Genomic DNA, 6,331 nt, shown 5'->3' with positions numbered 1-6,331 from the left:
ACTGTTCCAAATGAGCTTCTTCATTTACTTTTTGATGACTGGGGGCCTTGGTTTGCCTCTACTTTGTTTTGGCCGCATGCTGACATATTGTATAAGATTACTCCCTCTTAGATGGGTGTTAGTTCCAGGACACTTGTAGTTTTGAGTTGATGAAGGTTCGGTGATTTAAAAGGGCTGATGTGTGAGTCGATGATGATGGGGTCTCAGGGGAATTGATCTCGGGAAGAAACTGATCGATCGGTTAAGGTGGTGGAGGCTGAAAGCACATTGCATGGATGATGGGGCCTCCAAAGTTGGTGGGTTGCAACATTTTTAATTACTTGAAAAGAAAAGATGCACTACCTAGGTGTGTGATGTGTTCTGCTCGTGCTAGTGGAACTGGGAGTTGGGTCGAAAGCCTGGGTGTTGTCCCACACTTGAGGACCCAGTTTGTGCATTGTTGGAGGTGCAACATGTGGCTTAGGTAGACAGGTCTACCATAGGTGAGTGTGACCTCCCTTAGTATGTCTTGCCCTTGATGTGTCCTAAGCGTGATGTGGGGAATCAAGATGGGCTAGGGGGTTAGAGACCGACTGACCGAAGCCACCGAACATTCCTAACTTGAGGACCCCTAGGTGTAGTGACTGTGATCTATGTGCCTTTAAAAAAAATTAAAAATCAATTAACACATTGATCCAGCCATAGCACAGATATCTTTGCCAACATTGGAGGTCAACAAGAGTGGTGGGGACATCCTTGTCATAAAAGCCTCCCTCTAAGGAGCCACTTCTTGTTGCCCCCTTTCAAAACTTGGTTCTACATATTCAATCGGCCCTCACCTCTCCTCTATCCTATGCTATGGTGGCTCTGCTTCTATGGGCCTTGCAATTTGTGTTTGAATGTGTAGCCCATGCCTTAGAGCCCTGCGGGCGATCTCCAGCTTTTTCTTTAATGACTCAATGGCCTCCTCTTCCTTAGATTGTGTGGCGTCCAAGAGAGTGCGGAGGAAGGCACGTTGTTGGGCTTCCAAGGTCACCTATGCAGGCACTATTCTCTACTAGCACTTTGTTGCCTTCTGCAAGGGCTAGTCAGCGCGCTAAGGCGCTCACTCTTTCCTCGCTCTTATTCACCTATCTGTTTGCTTTTTTCTTCATTTCTTCTAGGATTTCATTGTGCCTACAGGCTAATGCCCTTAGCCTCTTTCTTGTTCCTTGATTTCTCTTTCCAAACGCTATTGTTTTGCAAGCTTTGAGGCTAGCCTTTGTTCCAGATTTGCTATATGCTTTTGGTGCCATTGGTTTCTCCCTTCTTCTACTGTTGCTAGAGTTTCTCTATGGCATCTCATATTTTTTCATTTTCTTTTTGTAGATCCTTGTACAACGTCACTAGCTCATCAAAATTGTGTTTTAGGCTCATGAGGCTATGTGTTTCCACCGTAGGTTTTGCTTGCCATCTCTCGTCTTCTCCTCCTTTGGCCTTAAGCTTCGCTTTTAGCTCCTTAATCTCTCTTTGATTGATGGCCACTTGATGGGTTCTCTCTAATTGAGAGGCTACCATCGTCTTGTTCTTATTTCTTTTGTCGTTCTTTTGTGCTTTTGGACTCACTTTGTGCTCTATGTAGGTCAGTTTTCTCCTTCTGCTCCCTCTCTTCTTTGGCCTTCTTCTAGGGGTCTCTTTCTTTGACTTCTTGGCCCTCCCTTGGCCAGATTGTGCTTCTTGCTCTCCTTTGTCCTCATTCATGGTCCTTTCACTTAACTACTCTTGTCCTTGGTGTGGAAGGGACCGGTCCAACATTTTACCAACTGCCTTGTCATCTTGTGCTTTCCCTAGTGCTTCTCTTATGATGGCTGTCAAGATTCCTCCGAAGCCAATGGTGGAAGCCTTTGAGGACGATGATTTCCTGTGGCTTTGGAGGTCGGGGACTCTCCCCCTGTGAGTCTTCTACCGGTGGTTAATGCTTTTGCTAACATCTCTATTGTCTTCCTCACAAAGCCATTGAGGTTTACTTCGTCTCGAATGACCGTGAAACAATGCTCTCTAGCATTGGTATGTTGATTCGATTCATTAATGCATTATACCACTAACTAGAGAACAGAGCATGCACCATTTTGGCTTGGATTTGAACCTCGGGGTCGGGGATGTTAGCTAGGTTGATGCCATCGTTGGTGTGGACCATTGCTTTGTCCATCCCCAGCATGTTGTACACATCTCATTTTGGCATTTTTTCCACTTTGTTTGGTAAGCCCAGTGCTTTCTGTACCAACTCAGGGCTCAGCTTGATGTCTACTTGATGGGCATAATTTTCTAGATGGACCGTGACAGTGCACCGGTTTCAGTTGAAGGTTTGAAGGAACTCGGAGCACTTTGAAGGTTTCAGTTGAAGGTTTGAAGGAACTCGGAGCACTTCTCATAATTGATGGCTTGGCCTACCTTTTCCACGTATGTCTGCAGCCATGTCCATAGCCTACATTGCTTCACTAGTTCTGGATGGTTGGTTCCTCCACGACTATGTCTTCTAGATTTAGGATATATCTGAATTTGAGTTGATTATAAGCCCTCGTCTCCAACGAAAGGCAGTATTTTGCTTGCTCCTCCTCCGAGAATGGAAGTTTGCTGCTTTTGTCTTGACCTACCATAGTTGATACTTGTCATAATGCCATAGTTCACCATTAGTGTTCTCAAGGTAATTTCTTGCAGAAAGGTGAGCACAAATTGATTATGCTTTCTAGGGAAGAATAACATGCTTAATTACAAAGAAGAGTATTTTTTCCTTCAAGCAATCCATTCATTCCAAAGTTTTTACGACTTTTCATCATGAATTGATTTTTATCCATTCTTATCTGCTCTTGATCACTGATGGAGGTTTGATTTGTGCATTTCATTCACCTTACCTATTCACATGTTTGATTCCACCTTGCCCCACAATCCTTCCTAGCATTAAGGTTTGAGGGGTCAAGGGCATTCGACACTAGCTTACGGTGGTTTACTTCCACATGAGCCAATCATGCAAGTTTGGATTATATTCGAGATTAGCATAGTGGTCCATATCGAAAGGACGGATGTTGACTTGAGTGATGCATGTGAGAATATATATTAGGAGGTCACCGAAGTCGATCTTGCTAGCAATGTGTAACTCTTCCTTAGTAATGAATCGATCTAGATAAGGGTGGATTATGACACGATCTTCCAGTGATCGATTGTGAGTGATGGCCAATACCCTAAAAGAGGTAGGAGCTATGTAAGTGGGATCATACTCGGAGGTCTTAATGGCGCATCACTGCTCAGTATTAGTCATGATTTGGTAGCCTTCTTATTTCCATTAGAGTCTAAGAGCATACGGCTTCCTCAAGAAAGATGAGTCATTATTTGCTAGCTTACAGAGTTCGTCGGTAGGCAATAACTTTGCTCTTGCTATAGGAGTGTTGAGAAATGACAAATGATGTATGCTCTAAGAAGAGATGTCCTGAATCCCATATGCATAGTGAGGAGAGTGGAACAACCCAACTACTATAAAGCATTGTACTTGCAAGATGACTAATGCAATATGATGGTACTTTTGTCCTTTCAGTTGAGAGTCTGAGTCATTGTCCAACCACACAAGACTGTGTTTATGAGTCCAAGTCTCAACCTTGGAACCTAATTCACTTGTGTGACATTCTATCTTCAACTCTATGTCTTCATGGGTTCAGTCTATCTCTTCAAGCCACCATAGCCATGCTCTAGATCTGTTCTTTTGACATGGTATCACAGCTCACATGAGCATGGCCCAACTCAATCTAGCTTTCCTCTTAGCTCTCCCAAGCTATCTTAATTTCATTCCATAGCTCAATGCTAGCTTATGACCTCATTTTTACCTCTACCTTCATTCCAGCTTTCATGGCTGCCATAGCCAAACTGCACCTGCCCTACTTGGAGCTCTTGAATCTCCCCAACCAAAGCCTATATCAACTAGCTTTCTTCTAGAGATTTGTTCCCTTGCTCAGGCCGCATCACTGGATCACATCAAAGGTTGATATTACATGCTCCTTGCTCCAGAATTTTGAAAAAACCTAGCTCGCTGAAATTCTGTGCATGTCACCGTTCATACTATTGATTCAACTCTTGCATGCCGCGGCTCATTCTACAGCTATGGGGCTTTCAAACCTCCATATCCAAGCCCAAGGTCTCTCCCCATTAAATATTTTCAAGAAATTCTTCTCCTACAAGCTGCAACAAACAAAAAACCAGTCAGCTAGAAAACCCTAAACCAGAGACTCCATAGCCTTGAATTTCAAGCTCAAAATTTCTTCATTTTTTCATCCTTCTTAGTCAACTGGAGCTTTTGTCATTTAGATTTGATCAGTTCTAGCAAGTGCAAACTTCAAGAAGAAGATTTGGAGCAACTCACCTAAATTCAAGCAGTCCATCTGAAGACCACCTAAAATTAGGCAACATCAAGCTTGAAATCAAGATAGTATCTCTTGATACTAATCTAGTGCTTCTTGGCACCTGTGTTTCTTGAAACATCCAATAACAATTCAATTGCTAGTTTTACTTTAGTCTTGCAATGACAAACATGAAGAATTTTAATGTGGAATGCCCAACTGATTAAATCTCTTGTAAGCTTCAATCTCATTGTAAAAGGATAGACACTGCTCGAGTACACTCATGGTAAGACCTCCTTCAGAATGTCTGAACTTGAACAAATAGTTCAATGGAGAAGGCTTTCATGCATGGAAGGAGAAGACTATGTATCACCTTATGCAAAAGGACTTGTGGAACGTGTTTTGAGGATGATGCAGATAACAAGAAGGAAGATAATGAAGACGAGTTCATTGAGGAAGAAGACCAGCTCAAGACAAAGGAGTGGAAAAAGATGAACAATAAGGCTCTAGGCATTATTGCCTGGGGACTAAGTGAAGATATGCTACATCATATCTCTGGCATCAGAGATGCTAGAACTGCTTGGGAGGAACTTGACAGGATGTTTGGTACCCAAGGAAAGAATTCAAAGGTAAAATTACTCATGCAGTTTTATAAATTGGATATAAAAGACAGAAGAAGAACAAGAATGCAAAAGATGGTGTCCTATCATCTAGGGAAAATCTCTTATACACCAAAGGAGCTACTGGACCCAAAGGAAGAGGTTGAGGATTCAACATCGACAATAAAGATCAGATGACATGTCATTATTGTGGTAAGACTGGCCATATAGCCAGTGAATGTTTCCAACGTAAAAGAGCACAACAAATGCAGAATGGTAAGCACCAGAATCAATTCATGAATGAAAAAGAAGAAGAAGATGCTTCCAACAACAACAACAATAACTCTGACAGACTATTTTGAAGAAATTATCTTTCTCATAGTGGATCTTATGTTTTTCCATGGTGGATTTTGTTTTCCTTAGTGGATTTTCTTTGTAAAACAAAATACTAACCAAAGATGTAAAGTTTCAAGCTTTAACTTGACTAGGATGCCTATGAGCTAGTTTCCCAGGCCATGCTATCATGTAGTGGGGGCAAAATCCAACAAGTGTAGGAAATCACTATTTGAGGGGGGGGGGTGTTGATAAATGAAAAATGATGTATGCTCTAGGAAGAGATGTTATGAATCCCATATGCATAGTGAGGAGAGTGGAACAACCCAACTACTATAAAGCATTGTACTTGCAAGATGACTAATGCAATATGATGGTACTTTTGTTCTTTCAATTGAGAGTTTGAGTCATTGTCCAACCACACAAGACTATGTTTATGAGTCCAAGTCTCAATCTTGGAACCTAATTCACTTGTGTGACATTCTATCTTCAACTCTATGTCTTCATGAGTTCACTCTATCTCTTCAAGCCACCACCATAGCCATGCTCTAGATCCGTTCTTTTGACAAGATGTGATTAGCCATTGTTTGAGGGCTTGGTCTCAAGATATCTCAGAATTGGTGATCGATTCCTCTATGATTGTGGGAGATTTTATTATCATGAATTCATATTCCTCCTAGGTGCATGGCATGGAGTGGACATCCAATGCTAAGGATGGATCAAGCATGCCTAGGTCCAAACACTCATATCTCTTAGCCAATAGGGTAAACTTGGCATCCAAGGACTTGATGCAGGCAATCAAGTTATCTCCTATGTTTTCAGCTAGATCTTTAGCCAATGTGAGGATCGATCGTCGTTTGTAGGACAGCTTAAGACCTATTGGTAGGTAAGGCTTGACCAAACTAGATAATTTGGCAACTAATGGTTGTGGCTCTTGTTGTTCCTGAGAGTGTGGTTGGGCTCCTTGTGTGATGGGCTTAATTAGAGTCGGGGGTGCCGTGCTACTAGATGCTAGTGAGGTCTTAGAGACACTAGTAGGACAGGGTTGAGGTAGTG

The sequence above is a fragment of the Lygodium microphyllum genome, chromosome 5, assembly GCF_053477565.2.
Source record: "Lygodium microphyllum isolate KBCC chromosome 5, Lygodium_microphyllum_v1.1.10, whole genome shotgun sequence".
Lineage (NCBI taxonomy): Eukaryota > Viridiplantae > Streptophyta > Polypodiopsida > Schizaeales > Lygodiaceae > Lygodium > Lygodium microphyllum.
The sequence above is the reverse complement of the archived record's forward strand: the minus strand, read 5'-3'. Positions refer to the sequence as shown.